Genomic DNA, 18,672 nt, shown 5'->3' with positions numbered 1-18,672 from the left:
TTTTGCACGGCATCCCTTGCTTTTGACTTGCTATGGAGTGAATGCTGGGAGAGCAACTGACCCAGTTTTTCTTCGTAAGATGGTTTTGGCTTGAACAGAACAACAGACTCTTTGCATTGAAGCATTTGTAAAGGACAGAACATGGTATTAGTTTAGATTATCAGTCAGTCCTCACATGCACACTGCATGTGCAAGACAACACTGAACTTTTTGACAAATGTACAGTTGTGCCTTACTGTTTTCTCCCTCTCTCTCTCTCTCTCTCTCAAAAATGATTTCTCTCCCCAAAACCTTTCCTCACTCCAATTTTTTTTTCTACCAAATACTTTTTTTCTCTCTGCATGGAATTTTGCCATTTTTTTTAGGTACAACAAAAGAAAAAAAAAGATGGCTAGTTAACAATTTAGCATGCAACAGATTCTGCAATAATTAAGCATGAAAGCTAATTTATTTTACACTCCTGTTCCTCATGTACATACTGTGTATTATAGTAATTACAATAACTATGTAATAACTAGGTACTAACCCTGAACCGACCCCTAAACCTAACCCTACCCCATTGTAGTTACCTTGTGTTACCAGAACTGTCTTAGATAAATACACTGTAAGTACACTATAAGTACATGTTAGTACACGTACTGTAAAATAAAGTGCAACCGAAAACATGATAACACAAATCTTATGACAAACATGATCTGTCGCGTTTGGCTTGCTTAGTTGGGGACACGACTGATTTCACATGCACTATTGAAAGAGAGTTGAAAAGGATGATGACTGATATCACAGAATCATCAACGAACTGGCTTTGGCTGGAAAAATGCCTCTGTTACTGCCCTCTTGCATTATTGACAAACTACTACTATGACCAAATTTTTGTCCGAAGAACCAACAATAAACACTGTCAGATGTAAACAATTAAATTATTTATTCTCAAAGTTTTAATCTAACCTCAAAAACACACAAAAAGCACCTTGTTAATAATAATAGTTATCAAGTTGTTTGCCCTGAATGTTTACAGGTTCCATCATTTTTGTGAATGCATGTGTATGAATATGAATGTGCTGTTTGACAAAACACAACATAAAAACATGGCACCATAACACATATCTGAGATCCATGTTTGTCTGTAACACCCAAAATTAACAGTTTCTCAACTTATTTTGCCTTTATACTCCTGTTACACATCAATGCTAATTCCATTTCATCATTTATCATCTACTAACCTTTGTTGTGATGCGGAGTGATTTTGTTTCGGTAAAGGCCTACGCTAAATGCATCCCATTTCATTTCTTGTTTATTCACAAGACTCACTCATTACCAATCAGTGTCTTAAATTTCTCACAGTCAAGTAGCATGTAGGATAAATTTGCCTTTTTTTTTTTGTACATCACTCATGTTAAGGTGTGTAGTCCGTGCCCAGGTGAGGGGCTGGATGAGCCGGACAGGACTCCCGGTAGGGAACGTGTGCTAATGGGGCAGTAGCTGGGTTCGGAGCTACGTCTGGGGAAGAGCTGGGACACAGGCCTCCCTGTACAGATCTGCCAGGAGGAAGGCGCAGCACAGGTGACTTTTTAGGGGATTTTGGGTGCTTGTAGAGAAAGACATTGTAGTGCAGTGGCGGGCTTGTCTCGGGGAGCATTTTCGCCTCTTTGGGGAGAAGCAACTCTAAGTCGATGGTCACACCACCCTGGACACACAACATACACACAAACACACAAAGGCACCAGTGCACAAGCATAACGACACAAACAGGGAATAATAATAAAAAAAATTTAGAAGCACATACAACACAGATTGACAAACCCATTCATAAATAAAAGGCAAGAACTTATAAATAATTCAACATATAAATTGCATGAATTGTTGATAACGTCTCCATTCAGTACCAGAAAATTATTTAGATTAAGAGTGAACAGAGAAAACTATTAGGTCTTTTTTTTTACATTGTCGAATGATTTGAGGGTTGACGCTAACCCGGCACAAACCATGAGCGGTGAATGAGGTGGAGCATGAGCAAGTAATCGGCTTGTAGGAGTTGATCTCTTATTATCAAGTATGTAAGCTGGAGTAAACAAAGGATTGTACTTCACTTGCACTCTGTATTAAACAGAGGCCAAGGTTAATCTTATCAAAGCCTTTGTAATACCTTATTTCCAGCTGTCAAATTTACTAGACTGAGTGCCTGCTAGTTCTGATCTGGTCTGCTTATAAATCCACTGGAAACATCTGGCATTACTACCAAATTAAACGTTAATGTCTAATTCTTACATCAGTAATTCAATTCTTAATAGATTAGATAAAAAAACTCAGTTTCTGCTCTTTGGATAGACTTTCAGAGGAAAGCAGCTTTTCAAACTTAAGGTGTTGCACTTAGGTGGGAAACTTCAGAACTACTGTAGCTTCATCACATTTTTAGCAGTTAATAGACAGGATTCTTATGCTAATTTACAAGTGAATCTATTGATGAGTGATGCAAGACTCAACAAGCAAGTAAGCACATTCAAAGGTTTGGGATCAGTAAGATAAGATTGGGACAAGTAAGCTATTGTAAAAAATATAAATAAAATTCATCATTTTGGAAAGAGGAAAATTGTTACTTATGAACATGTTCTACATCTAGTTATATGATATATTGATTTGTGTCCAATTTTTTTATTTCCCTTTGCCAACTCACAACCAGAATGGACAGCAAAAAATATTAATGTTTTGTCTAAATTATGCAAACCCAAATATGTAAAGTCAACCTAGCCTTTCAAGAAATGTCCTGTGTGGTTAGCAGTATCCGAGGAACGCTAAAGCCATGCACAGAAGCGAAGCAAAAGAGTGAGGAGGAGCAGTGAAAGAGTTAACAGGAGTCAAAACAGGAGCATGGAGTTCAGGAATACTCAATCACGTACCGGTAAAATGTTTTATTCCAAACAAACTGCCTTTATTTATTCCCATTTGAAAAAGAAAAAAAAAAAATTCAATACACCAAAATAATTTGAAATCAATTTGTTTCAAAACACAATGAGCATTAAAATTATGATACGGCAAATAAATATTAATCTAAGCAGTATTTGTACATATACATATTTAGATGTATGCACTGACTAAGTTTTACACAGTCTAAATAGCTACGTTATTTCCCCACAGACGTTTTCTTGTGTACCAAAGAACACCAATGCATGCAGGACAGACAGGAGTTCAGAGATGACAACGGTGAGGACTAAAGGTCAAAGGTTGAAAAACCTGGAGGCTAAACCTTTGGGTCATGGGTGAAGTGTTTTACAGCATAGCATGAACACAGCATAAAAAAGCTTGACATGACAGAATGCAGTGTGACATCAGCAGTGACAGCAAGCAAGGACAAGGTGAATGCACCAACACCAAATTGCTGATATGGTACTCTCCACTGTATGATGACAGAGTACAAGCAAAAGTTAGCATGCTAGTTCAGTGCTTTGTTTGTTTTGAAGCCCACATTTAGCCATCCGGGGGAGAGTGCAAGGAAGAGTGCCATGCCAAGAGTGCTTAGTCCACTAATTAGGGAATTGTAGTCATTTAAAGGTGTCAAAAATGTGTCTTGCTACAGTCACAGCACTAGCCTGTGGCAAAGGGTGTTACTACACGTTGTTCTGCAGTGAGTTTACCTCCTCTGCATTGTCTTCTGTTGCAGCCTTGTCGTCTTCCCAGTTTTGGCATGAGTGAGTTCTGGTTCTTCAAAGACTCGTCCTCTTTAGGGTGACATTTGCATGGCTCTTCTTTGCAAGTGCAATCCTGTGGAGTAACACACATACACACAAGATGACAATGAAGGGAAAAAAGTGACAAAATGTTCCACTCCAGCCTTTTACACCTGGCATTAAGATCTCAAATGTGTCTCCGGTGACCACTTCCAATACAATCACACAGAACTATCAGTGCATAACAGTCATATGGACTGTTTCTGATATCTGTAGTGCTTTTTGGAGCTTGACAGCCCCCTAATGACCAAGTTTTCAAAAGTTTCAGCAGTTTTTTTCTATTTAGCAAGAGACATCAACACACTATAAGCACAGAGATTACACAAACTGGATATTATGGCACTAACAGTAAGCCTTGCTTATTCATAAGTATTCATAACGATACTTGTTAAAATAGTGTTTGCAACACAGTGTTTACTGCTGTGATCCGGTCTTATTTACTAATGCTAGGCATTACAAATCACTTAAAAGCAAAGCTTTTTTTAGAACAACTTGATACATAGTGATATCCCTTTTTGAAAGCAAAAAGGCAGTGATTGTACATGCCATGGAGAGGAAAGAAAAGAAGACTATTCATGCTGTTGAAATCAGACGTGTAAATACTTATTCTCAAGAGAGAGAAGATGAAAATTGTCAAATAAAATCTCCCCAGAGGCAAAAAAACAAGTCAACAACTCACAAATAAACACAGTCAACTGGGGATATATTCAAAAGCTCTTTCGTTTCTGATCTGTCATCAGTCATCCCTCATTTCTTGCCTCATCTCAGAGCGTCTTGCTCTGTTTCTCCTCCCTGTTGCACAGTGAAGCTGTCAAACTCTTTTAATCATAAAAGAGTCTCTTCCACTATGAGATCACTTGGGGAATGGAACGGTGGAGTTGAATGATGTGAAGAAATTTCATTTGTGCAGGCAATGCAACCCCCACATAATCAAAAGGTTTTTAGTTTCACCTCAGAATAATCAAATGGCCTAAACCAGAGTGCTGGAGAACAGGATCTGACAAGTTCAAGGTTCACCAGGTTCTGCAGGGTTTATAGCAGTAAGACCGCTGTTTGGTCTTTCATTAAAAATGAACTCTACTCTGAAAGATGGGAGCACAGAGAAAGAAAGTTTAAATTTTCCTCCCTTGTTTCATCCATCTGTTAATTTACTGTCGATGTCTTGATGATGTTTTGTGTTTGCATTAATGACTTTGAATATACCTCACAATGTTAAGTTGCAGGAATCAAGTTCTCACAGTAAAGTCACAATAGCAACTGTGGTGAGGAAGCGTTTATTTTAAACCGCTAAATCTATTATTGCTTGTCTACATCATTTCTTAAGAAGTAAAGGCTTAAGATGGATTTCAACTATGAGAGTGGTGATAGTTGTGAGTGATAATGAAGCTACAGGATTAAAGCGTTTTATTTGAATCAGCGGGGTATCAAAGCGTACTGGGAGGCGGTCAGTTTGAGACGTCTTACCTCGCTGCAGGGATCCTCTTTGGGTTTATATTCCCACGTGTATCTGGTCATGGTTTTCTAAGGAGTGGGGTGGCAGGAGAGGATTACTCTACTGATACACTTCTGACAGTTTGTCATTATTCCCTCTTAATTAATCAACACCTCAGCCTCAGCAGATATTCCATTAAATTCACTGTTCCCCAAGATCAAGGATTAAAACCTTTTGACAAACATTGCATTGACTGCCTAACCTCTACACAACCGCTAATATGATCAGTATGTTTGGAAACATATAAGATAATGCAGTTTCCACATTGCTTCACACAGCCAGTAGTCCTTTACATGAACTCAGGTGGCACATACGAGTCAATGACAACAGGTAATGGAAAGATGGGGGGAAGAAGAGGATGGTTTTTCTATTGATGAAGAATGGAAAGAAAGTGAAGAAAGGAGTAAGATAATAAGCATACAGGCTAAATGGAAGGAGAGAGAGAGAGCACTTTATACTTCCATTACTCATGCACAGGAAAACAGATGGGAAGAGAGGAGAGGAAAAGTTACCTGACACATAATGTTATCATAGCAAGCCAAAGCACGGGCATGGGGGAGGTTAGTCGGGGTGTCACAGAGTTTCCTTACATTTGCCTGAGAGCCCTCTGCGACAGTGGACAGCGAGAAGTTATCGATGTGCTGCTCCGACTTCAGACGAAACGTACTGAAAGACAAAGAAAATAAGTAATATAACAAAATATAATGTCATTTGTATTTGACTAATTATCAGTGTTCTTTGTGTCACATGATCCTTCAGTAAAGGATGATAGAAATAGAAAGTGGCTCGGACATTTCTGCTGTATTTAACACAGTGGATCAGTCCTGATGGGCAGTTGAAACTCAAACATGAACAATTTCCACTGTTGTCATTTTGACTTCATTACTATACTCTCTTCCCTTTATCTCTTCCAGTTTTCTCCTTTCTGTTCCACTCCTCTGCTCTCAAACTTACCCTTTTCTTGGCCTGTGTTTAAATGCCTTTGGCTGCTTAGTATATAGGTCACTCTTGTGTTGCACTGCCAGACTGGTGATATCATTGTTTTCAAAGTCCATGTTAACACTTTTTATTGTCCTCCAGCCTGTATGTGCTCCATCAAGCAAAATATAAAAAGTTAAATCTAAAACTAGGGCTCTCAGAAGTGTGTTTACATGCACGTTTCACCTGTGCTTGCGAAGTCGTCTGTTTTCAGTCTTTAGCACGTGCATCCTCTTGGAGAAAACGACTATAACCATGAAGAGGAGTAACAACATGACAGCAGCTCCACCCACTGCTATACACATCACTTGGAAATCAGAAATGACCGACTCGCACCTTGAACCTTTGTTCCAGATATACTCCTGAATGTTACACCTACAAACAACAGAGAGGTGTTAGAAAAGAGGCAGTTGAGCAAACATACAAACTGGTATATATAATAATTCACTTCTGTGATATTTCATATGTCATGTTGTATAAGCATGATTTAGGACAATGCAGGCTATGAACACAGAAGGAAGTGTGTTGTACGGCCTGTTGACACATTTATCATTACTATGATTTGACTGCAAGGTTATTCCTACAGCTGCATGACTGGACATATGGCCCTGTCAAGGACATGTACTTTATCTGTGCAGGTCCCACAGAGAATAAAGCACTCGAGCTGTGCTCAGTTCACAGCTTCCAAAATAGATTTACAAATTCTCTCATTTACCAGTGTTTTCATAGTGTCTGAGGTGCTCATTATCCTATTGAAGTATTATGTAGTGCATATTAGCCTATAGGTCAATAAAAAAAAATAATACTGAGTGATTTACATTTTAGAAATAATATTTCTAATTACATTTTTGTCGGAAGAGCAAAAACTATAGTTTAAAATGAACCCAAATCAAATACCAATAAACTAATGGAGACGCCGTATGACACAAACCACAAACATATACTTACACTCTGCAGCATATGGGTACATTTTGTAGTGAGTGAAAGGCCAATCAATACTGCAGGAAATCATTGCTTAGTGTGCATGTAGGCTGTGTTTACTATTAAGCCTAAGAAGATCAATTTGAAACTACGGAAATCACGGTCAATTCTACTAACTACCCATCCATTTAGTGTAACCATCAGCTGCGCTACACATTTAGCAAATGCACCTCCCCACAGACCATATGTTCATCTAATAGTTCACTTTTTATGTGCACTACAAATGGAAAACTGGTCTTTTCTAATAGAACTGACCCATTAATGTAGACAGCACCCGGTCATGCCTTCTCTCAGTGATCGACAAGTTAACCCTGTGGCATGTGCAAAGTCCAGCGCCTGACTGAAAGTTACTAGTGCATACCGAAATATGGTTGGACTAAATGTGGTTTTGCTTAAAAATTTAATAAATAAAACAGACCAGTTAATTAATATAAATGAATAAAATTAATTAGTAAATTTTTATATAAATATAATTAATATAAAATATTAATTCTAATTATTTACCTACATATTACAAATTATTGTATCTATTTTACATATTTTTCCTTAGTTTATATTGTTATAATAAATCAGTACACTTGTAAAGTGCATTATTTTTTAAATGCCTAATTATCCATTTTACTCTATTATGTTACTGATATTAAAATAAATAGAAATATTTGACTACAGTCTCAAACTTTTCTCTGCGATAATGAACACCGTTCAGTTACAATAAGGCAGGGAAGCAAGGGTCTGTGCTGATTTAATTCTGACTTTAAAGCTGTGGATGTAAGGGTGCATCAAGAGTAGAGTCATCTACTCAAACACACAGCTTATCACATCACATCATCTTGCATTGAAGCTTCAAAAACAAGATTCTTAAAACTCCAATATTATGGCTCAAAGCACCAGCTTTAGGCAGGGTCTTTAGCTCTTAAACTGAAATACACTCATTCTCAGATCTGGGCTCTGACCCAAATCCCTTTGAACAAATGTTTAATAAGTGTCTGCACTGGTCTCTGAGTAGAGTTGTGGCAGTAGTGGATGCTGGTTTAGAGTGATATGCCACCAAACCACGATGACCACATGAGTGTGGTACTGAAATAACAGCAGTTGACTGTGAGACAAATGCTAAACATGTACAGTATACTGGATGATCTCAAGAATGAGGAATTACCAAACAATTGGATTTTGAAGGACATTGATGGCAAAAACTGGATCATTCTGTTCTGCTCAACCACAAAACACATACTAGACCAATCATGTTTAAGGCAAGATCTAATGATCATTGATATTTCTAACAGATGGAGGGGAAAATAATAAACTGAATAAGTGCGCTGTTGGCATAATTTTGTCACAAAACATTTCTCCAAACTACAACAAGGCGCCATCATGTTCTTGTAGCAGCAAATAACACATGGCTTAAGAACTTTCTTTTAATATGTTTGTATATATATCTTATTTGTTTTATATATAGTAGAGTGTTACATTGGGCATTTAAATAAAGGCCATAAAGCTTTCCTAAACCCTGTGGCAACTGCTGCACAGTGTAAAAAATGCTTCCATGACATGGTTAGCCCAGTCCCACATGTGTTTGCATGAGTTTGGCCCTGTTTCAAGATCATTGAGGCTCAATGTAGTCTTCAACTGAGACTCAATCCATCTTCAATCCCAACATTTGATTCTGGGACATTTTAGAGACCAGCACTAAGCTTCTCTTGAAAATGTAAATCATAATCCCACACCATGAACAGATGCACGAACATGACCGAAGGATTGAGTTTCATCTTCAAACTCATTATGAATGTTTGATCAGATGCCACCAATGCTAGCAGAAACATCAGGGTGGTCTTTTGCGCATTCGTTTCGCTATGTAAATAAAGCCCAAACACACAAACCAACAGATATGAACGAAAAATGTTAAATATTAAGTTTCTGTACTGTATAACTTGTGTTCTTTCATTAATTTGTATATCTTGTTTAGTGTGTTTTTTAGAAGACTTGGCTACTCAGGCCAATTAGAGACAATCACTCACATTATTCCATTAAACACATGTGATTAATTAAAACTGAACATAAATTATAAAACCACCCAAGATCACTTAAAACAGTATTCAGCACTAATGAATAGTTTTACCAGAATAATGCATTGTAGTGGCAACCATCAAAATTACAAAAAGTTTCAAAACCGCTGAAATTGAGTGACTCCAGTTTTATACGATCTGAAGTCAAAACAAAAGATTCCCAAAATGTTTTAAGCATTTCAAAAGCATTAATTATTAATTCTGTTATGTTTCCACAACACAAAAACCTCAATTAAGTTTGTTTTAAATAAGACACGTTCATTTCATGGAAAAGTTTTCTTCAATTTAAAAAAATTATTTGATTGCATTATGATTGTTTACACCTATTCACACCAAGGAGGATAACTGTAAAGTTTTAATAATCGTTCTAATTCTAAAAGATCAGGGAAGTCCACACCACAATTATAATGAAAACACAATATCATAAGAATCATTTTCAGAGCATTTGTTTCTAGTCAGTTAGAATCCACCCAAAATGAATGAGGTCAAGCGTTTAATGCCGCAGAACAGAAGACATAACACTTAAAAAAACAGAACAGTGTTGTGAATTGTTGAGGATGCTTACTTAATATAGTTTTGGTGTGAATGGGCCTTACCACATGAATGTGTGCATCTTACCGGCAAAAAGCACCAATACTGTCCACCACATAACACTGTCCTCCATTGAAGCAGTAACTAGGGAAGATGTCGCATGACGAGATACATGTGCCATTGTAACGCACAAAACCATAGAGACAACCGGAGGATAGCACGTCCGATGCTCCAGCTGAAGATTCTCCAGATCCATCATCAAGGGTAATAACTCTAGCGTTGGAGGGAACTGTGCTGGCTATGAGAGGAACGTTTTCATCTTCCATGTCAGGTGGCAATGGTTGGCTCTCCTCTAGATAAACTTCAGTGGGTGAATAGTCAGGTGATAGATAATCATAAAAACTACCCTGGAGCTCCTGAACCAAAGCAGGAGGATCAAGAACACTCTGTTGGTAAGAAGGATTGTAAAAATTCACCGTGATAACTTCTTCTGGTTGGGAAGGGGTGGACTCAGGAGAAGGACTAGTGACCGGATCTATAAACGTCCCATCCGCTTGTAGTCTCTCGCTTTTCCAGCGTGGAGCACTGTCCTCAGTTCTCTCCTCGTTAAAGTCTAGCTGGGACAGGCCACGTGTCCGGGGTTCAGCCAGCGTGGGCAGCCGGGCAGCCATGCCATCTATCGTCAAATCAATGACGTGTTCCCTTTCAAAACTGCTGTCCCTCACAGCACTGGATGAGGTTTCTCCAAGGCTGCCGAACTCTTCTCCAGCTCGTGGTTTCTGAGAGTGAACGTGGGTCCTGGTGATAGGAAGTGCAAGCTTAAGCCCATTCCCATTCAGGTCTGAGGAGTTAGTCCCAGTAGAGTTGGAGATAAAGGAACTGCCTGGAAAACAAACAAACAAATAATAAGAATTATAAAAAAAAGTTAGTCACAAACTTACAATTTAGCAACTTCACAGTCATGCAGACAGAGAACAAAAGACAAGATGTATACTCTGCATCACACACAAACCAGGACAAATCTGCTTAATTATACACTGCAGTGCGCGAGGCCCCAGATTTCTTTCCAAAGCTGCTTGTGTTAGCTGGATTAGCAGCTCTGGTTTACTAATGTAAATTACTGAGCCTGAGCGAGAATTGGGATTCAGATTAGGATTAAGGGCTGTAGGTTGAGACTTGCATTGGTCAGTCTGGATGGATAAGATTTAATGCACAATGATAAACACACAACAGGGAATTCCTCTTCAGCACTGGAAAATCTCACTGACCTAACTGATTGGTCTTTACTGATGCTCTAATGCAATCCACCTCAAATACAAACACACTTGACAAATAAATGTCAATTCTGTTTGATCATATGAATTAAGACCATTACAAAAAGCAGACCTGAGGAATACTTAGTCAAATTTCACTGATTGACTTTTAGCGACCTAATTTACGTTTTTGACTGACAGTGTGAAATTCAATTTCCATGGACATTCTTGGTTTAATTCCTCTTCATTGTCAATTAAATCCAAGTCACACATGAACCCCTAACAGACACTCACTCACACACACACACACACACACACATTGTTGCCAAGAAGCAATGTAAAGGGGTTGCCATTTTGGAACATCTCAAAAGCCATGTAAAACAGAGACTCTTCTGTCCTCTGTACTTGATTCGCTTCCTCTCTGTCTCCCATTGATTTATTCACACAATCCCCCCAGGGAGGCTAACAGAGCTGGCGGCATGTGCATAAATTAATTCTCACACACCTCACGTGATGTTCAAGTATTCTATTTAATTCTCACCTATAGGTTCCCACCAGCGCATAGTTTGATATCAATGCAAGAGTTGGATCCTTTTACTTTTATTTGGAAATATTTAACAGCTCAAAGCTGGACTGATGCCCGGATGAAACACAGTCACCCCTCAAAGACTGAGCAGGGGAGAGGATACAAGAGGAAAACTGTTGTTTTGATTTGCGTAACTCCTTGCCAAAGGGTCAGCAGATAGAAAAGAGAGAGGTTGGGGGAAAGAGTGTTGTTGAAAGAGAAATAACACAAAACACTTGCTATAATAGAGTGAAGATGGTAAAATGTGACAGTGAGAGTGTGTTTCTCTTTCCTCTCATTTGAAGACCAGTGCCAAAGCCTTTGACAAGAATTTCTGTCCCTTATTTAGTAAGCATGTCAAGACTGCAAGGGCAAGTGGGATAGGGAGGGAAAGGAGGGGGGGGGTAAGATGATCGAGAGCAAGAAAGAAACGGGGAAGAGAACTATTTTCTCATGACCTCACCAGTGAGACATTTACATTTGTAAAAGTGTCTGCCATCTTCATTCTTTCACTGTGCTCATGGCCTCTATTTACCATTAATATCACATAAACTCAGAAACAGAATACTAATAAATGATGATCAGACAAGACCAAAAATCAAACTTTATTGCTATAGTACTGTAAAAGCAAAACTGTACTTTCTCTCTTCACCTTCATTTAAAAAACGCACATGTTCTTCCTCTGTCCAATTGACATTGTTTTTTTGCTTATGTAACACTCTTGAGGAGGAAAAAAAAGACGTTGCAGGGCATGGAAAATTGCAAATGCCAACATCTCTTCTCTTTTCTCATCCCTCCTAATATCTTTTTCTCCCTGATCTCTGATGAGCCAAACAGACCTGTAATCTGAGAGTATTTGAGGTAACATGTCAAGATGCTCCATGAAAAAAGTCCATGTACATGGAAAATGCATTAACAGTAGAATTACAATGGCACAAATGGTTTTAAATGTGGAAATATAGAGAGAACAAAAAAAAATATTTAGAAGCATATTTAAATGGTTTAGTTTTTTAGTTGTCCACAAAATGAAAGTTAAAGCCCAAGACAGTCCAAAACAACAATGGACCTCATTGCCTTTCTTTGTGTGCAGAAAAGGCATTTTAAATATTATTTTGTATTTAAAAGAAAATTTTGTGGGAACAATTCTTTTTCACCAAAAATTGGTAGTTCAAACCCTAATTAAAATAGCCAAAAAGTCAGCATAAAAAGACAATACTCTATTTCCAAACACATTATTGACCTTTTTGTGAACAAGTCATCCATCACAGTTTCAATTTACTGTAATTTACTGTTTTTCTTTCTTTCTTTCTTTTTTTGACCTTGGCATTTTTAATCAAAATCGATTTTCGCCAGATTTCAGAAATGACTTCTCTTTGGTGATGTACGCAGAACTTTTCCATTCATTTAGTCTGCTTAAACCCCAGTATTTCTTACAGTTCGCACATTCTGATCTGCTTGCATCCAATCAACAACCAATGGATAAAAGACCAGGTCTACATGTTTTTCTATTTTGATAATCCATTTCGGATGTACACTACAATGCACAAGAAAAGATCTGTCACTATTTCTTTAGTTATTTATATGAAGTCTATACTCTTTATGTAAGAGACAACTTAACATTTAATTCTCCTCACCTTAATTTCAAATCTGATAACTTGGTGTCCTAAAGGCAAGTGTCATCCTAAACTTTGCTGAATAAAATCCACACTGCCACGATGCCACCCATGTGCTTAGTTATAAATAGCTGTGATGCTGCTTGGGTAGGGAGCTGGCATGGATGTCCTTGGCATCAAGGACGGGTGTAGATTCACAGGAGTATCAGTGCAAGACAAACAGACCTATAGAGATGCCAGACCTGTGGGATTAACAATGCCACTCCAACCTGTGCTACTGTTGTACAGTCTGTCCCATTAGTAATAACGCCAGCCAAATTAAATATTCGGGCCAAAAACTGCACTCAATGTGTTGAGATAATGCACCATATAAATGTTAGTTTGTGCATATACATGCACCAGTAATGAGCATTTGTGCAGATTACAGAAGATCAGTTATTGTTTTTTTAATTAATGATAATCAAAGAAAGCTAGTTTTTTTTTCAAGTCTTATTTTGCCCCACTTTGTAAGATACAAACCCATACACTATCAGAGGACCAGTGTACGTACAGAGGAAGTATGCTAGGAAAGAACATTTCAATAATATTTAGTCAAAAATTGTGTACTGTAGAAGGTAAAGATACATATTTTATCAGATCTATCAAAAAAAAGGAGCTTGAGCATTTAAAGTGACACTTGACATATATGCAGTAGCTTACAAAAAACAGAAAGTTAACATTATTGGTGTGGATGCTAATTTCATACTGATCATATTTTACATTAGTGATTAAGCATTAAGATTAATTAATGAATTCTTTTAATAAATAATTGTTTTAGTTATTCATAACATTCTAAATATTTTCTAATTGACTAAAATAATAATTTTAAATTGTATTAAACTATACAATTTTAGTATTACACATTATGGCAACACTTTACTATAAGGTTCCATTTGTGAACTATATTTAATGCATTAACTAACATTAGCAATGAGCAATACATTTGTTACAGTATTTATTCATCTTTGTTAACTTTAGTTGATAAAAAGTACAGCTGTTCATTGTTAGTCCATGTTAGCTCAGGTCCATTAAATAGCATTAATAGATACAACTTTTGATTTTAATAATGTATAAGTAAATGTTCGAAGCAACATTAAGTCCAATTAATAAATGCTTTAGAAATATTTTTCACTGTTAGATTATGTTAACTCATGTAGTTAACTATTGTGTTACCAATAAAATACATATAAAACATTTCACAAATAGATTCACATTTATTTGGACATGCACATTAAACTGACAAATGTTCAAAATAATGCTGGCAGAGATGAAAGACAAAAGAAAACTGATGATTTCTAGAAATCAGAATTTGATCTTAATCAGGTTAATGCATCCACATTGCTGGTTGATAATCAAAATGTTTAAATTCCATTGATGCAAGGATATTTTTAGTGCACATTAACATGGTCAATGTCTGTGCACCACACAGAGTGTTTGGAAGAGATCGGTCCCCTCGTCCAACACAGCATTCATCACAGTCACTGAGTTTAACAAGTGCAAAACTGGATCAATGACATGATTAATACAACTGTAATGCTTTACTGCACAGATGCTGAAGATCAGCAAGTGTCCAACATGTTGTGTAGTTCCATAAGTTTCCAACAGTTTAGGCAGCTCTAGTGTCAGCGTCAGATATTATAAACACAGTTGGCCCTCACTGGGAAGGCTAGGCGGGCGCTAACACTAGCTCGTTGATGCTAATGCTCATTGACAGTCTCTGCTGTTATGAGACCGCAGTGGCAGATGGCTCTCTTGTGCCAAGCATGGAAAGAATCTAAGCAAGTTTAGCGAAAAAAAGTGCACAAAAAAAATTATCTGAGATTGAAAATAAGTTCAGTTTTATAAAGTTTCGTTCATTATTATTGAAACAAATGTAATTCCATAGAGTAATGTCATTGCATGGTTCAAAGACTAAATATGTGAACATTTTTTTCTCTCTCACTCTCTTAAGGATGAGGAAGTAAGTGCTTAATCTTGGCAAAAACAACAAAGAAGAGTAAAAGCCTTTTGTCACAGCATGCCCACTAATTTCAACTAGGCACTAGCAATACATGTTCTATTATACTAATGATTGTCCCTAGTTTAACATAACCTCAATAGAAACACAAAATATTTGCAGAAGATGGCACTATAGCTACAGCTGACAATAAAACACATTTAGCCTAATGAATAAATATGAAAAGTGATTTGACTGAGCTATCCAAGTTGACTTCAATTTAAAATGGTGGGAAATTGTTTAAGAGAATCATGACATTCAATAGGAATATTGAGGGCAGGACGTTTTATACAAAGAGAACTGAGAAAGAAAAAGAGCCATCTTTGACAAGTGGTCAGAGGTGAGAAATATACAAGAAAGTTTTTTCTTTAATAATGTGCGCTGATTAATTGTTCTTCTTAAGGAAGATGTGCCACAGTAAGAGTGTTTTTGAATGTGCTGATTTTAAAGAAGTGGTCGACCAATATAGTTATACTGTCTTGTCTGACATTTGGCACTTTTATTTTGACAGTACCAAGATGTAAAATTCTTTATTTGTGAAAATGCGATTCCCACTGAGCACAAACTTGCTATATTAGTGAATGCACTGTTGGTTACAGTGTTTACTTCCTTTTTATTCATATTTTAGCTACTTTATCTGGGAGAAGTATTATAATGATATTACAGAATCAACTTGATATTTTTTTTTTTTTTTTTTTTTTACCAAATAGCAAGTTTAAATTTGTATTATATTAATCCATTTCACAATTAATTGTATTGTTTTTTAAATATGTTTTTTGCAGCATCTTTTAATTAAATGGTGTAATATTATATTTATCTGCCACCTTAATATCAGCATCAGCCATAAAAAAAAATCTATATCATCAAAAAAATCAACATTTGCCAGGAAGTGTGTTAATCAATAATTCCAGCAACATGTCAAAGCAACTGCACCATTTACAACACGTCCCCACATACAGTCACCATTCATTCACGTCTAACAAAGAATTGAATTAGAATGACAACCGATCAGCATAACTGAACAGAGCCCTGGACTGACTGCTACAGCTACAAAAGCAAATTAGAGACAAGAGCAGCTGGATTTCTTAAATGGCTTGATTATAATAAAAGGTTTGAATTGATTTTTATAAGGCCATGAGTGCCTAAGTAAATGTTATCATCAGAGCATGCTTACTTAAAATCCTGTTTTGATGAAAGAGGCATGTCTCTGAAGAGACAGTGATGCGATAATACACCGATTTTGGGAAGTTGGCCAAGAGGTCAGAGGATCAGCTAAGTGCAACCATTTAAAGCTCCTTATGCAAATGATACTTTCCTACTTTACTTAGACATTAGAGAGTGAGGCTGAGGCAACTGTTGTGTGATCCAGGTCAACCACACCAACATGACAATTTGGTTCTCATGCAGCAAAGCCTATCGACCTATTCTTTGGGTGTCGCTCAGCAACAATTTAAGGAACAAATATTTGTCAGTGGGTATAAAGGGTCAACTCCCATTCTATATATTTGTGCATTTGGTAAACATAAACTTATATTTAGAAATGAAGCATCAAATACAGCTGTAATTATAAGAGACGATATATATAACGGTAAAGGTAACATTTTTATACGCCAGTATATTGCCAGTTATATAGTTTAATATAAATAATACGTTTTATACATAACGAATACAATCGCGTAAATGAATAAGATGAATAACTAGAGGAATTATTAAATTAAATTTAGATATTTATAAAAATTGCAATAAGGTAAACAAAAAGATAAAAGATACGAGGCTGCGATTAGGTCCGAGTGAATCGATTAAGTTTATTACATTTTTGATTCAAATTTGCAGTTTCTGTTATTTATCTTAAAAAGCTCTAACAAAAACAAACTACAAAGGTCCCTGTCAAAGGCATTCAGAAAGATTGTATAATAACAACTCAAATATATACTCACCATTAACACACAAAGAAGCGAAGTGAAGCAGCAGGACGCTGGACAGCACCATTGACTCCCAGCCTGCTGAACACAACCTGTGCCTGGACTTCATCCTCACACAGACGGGCTTCCAAAACACTTCTGCTGAACCAGGTGGATCTTCGATTTAACATATAGTCATACGGGAGATATTTCGGAGAATCTGAGCAATTATCCTAGACATAAATCTACTTCGATTGAAAGAGTTACGAACCGCGATGCTTCATGCTCAACTTCAGATGTTGTCTTCACTTGTTATTCCTCTTTGGTTGAGATTCAGTCCACCCTTAGCGTCGCTAGGGACCCGTCATTTCTTATCCTACTCCAACAAGATGCCAAGTCTCATTGGTAATGAGAGCCAGTATCAGGCGCCAACTAAGAAAGCGCTGCCACTGTCTACAGTAGGTTAATTCCAGCGGACGAGTGTTTTGTGTCAGTCGAACTCTCTCTCGGTTGATGTGAAGAATCTGCTCATGCGCCTCATTACTGACACAATTTGTGTCGTGTGAGAGAATCACTAAAATGTCCCCAATATGTCCCCACTTGCTGTTCCCAAATGCATTGAAGTTAACTTATATATATCAAATACTGTCATATAAATTGTTTCATTATAAATAATTTAACTGACCTCTTTGAATAAAGGTAGCCTACAAAACTGATGCAGGCGGTTCCCCCGAACAAAGCGTCTGAAACTGGGTCACCCATAGACGACTGTCCAAACATGTAGAGGGGAGGCTCCTCAACTACATAACAAAAATCACAGCGATCTGTGGAAATTATCCTTGGTCAAAGATGACAATTTTGTATTTGTATTTTTTTTTTTAAATCAATATTAGTAGTATTATGTAGAATCTTAAATTATATTTATAAATATTTAGAATTAGATTTTAATATTTTCAGTTTCCAAGTTATAGTAATTTTGTTGTACTGTTGCAATTTTCTTTTAGTATTAATATATAGCTTTAATTTTGTTTCAATTTTAGCTTTAATAATTTTAGTACTTCTACAAACCATGGTAATATTTCTTTAACATTTTTCATAGATTTATTCAACAATTCTCAAAGTGACAGTTCAGCATAAAATTATAATTATTTACTTATCTTTGTTGTTCCAAACTTATGACTCTGTATTCAGTCAAACACACAGGACACGATATTAAGGAAAATAAGTCGCTCCTTTCCATACAATAAAAGTGTTTTTGCTGAGAATCTTTCCCTGGCGCCCTCAAATATCACTTGAGCTTCATTTACTCACATGTATGGAAAAGAGCATTTAATAATTTCTTCCAACCCTTGTGCACTAGAGTGACCTGTGATCTAAGAGTTTCCTTTAAAAACGAAAGCTGTTAAAACTACATCTGGAACAGATCAAGTAATGGCGCAGTTAAGTTTTCTTCATAGTTAGAAGGAACACTCCACTATTTTTGAAAAATGGCCTCGATGTAACTACAGAAGCTTCATGTTTTAAACAGGAAAAAT

The 18,672-nt window shown here is 36.8% G+C and overlaps 1 pseudogene; it reads right to left on the bottom strand.

The window, feature by feature from the left end:
- Positions 1-3,236: 3,236 nt before the first annotated feature.
- On the bottom strand, positions 3,237-17,925 carry LOC113072533 (uncharacterized; annotated as a pseudogene).
- Between the last annotated feature and the right edge of the window lie 747 nt (positions 17,926-18,672).

Source organism: Carassius auratus, unplaced genomic scaffold, assembly GCF_003368295.1.
Source record: "Carassius auratus strain Wakin unplaced genomic scaffold, ASM336829v1 scaf_tig00009358, whole genome shotgun sequence".
Lineage (NCBI taxonomy): Eukaryota > Metazoa > Chordata > Actinopteri > Cypriniformes > Cyprinidae > Carassius > Carassius auratus.
The sequence above is the reverse complement of the archived record's forward strand: the minus strand, read 5'-3'. Positions and strand labels throughout refer to the sequence as shown.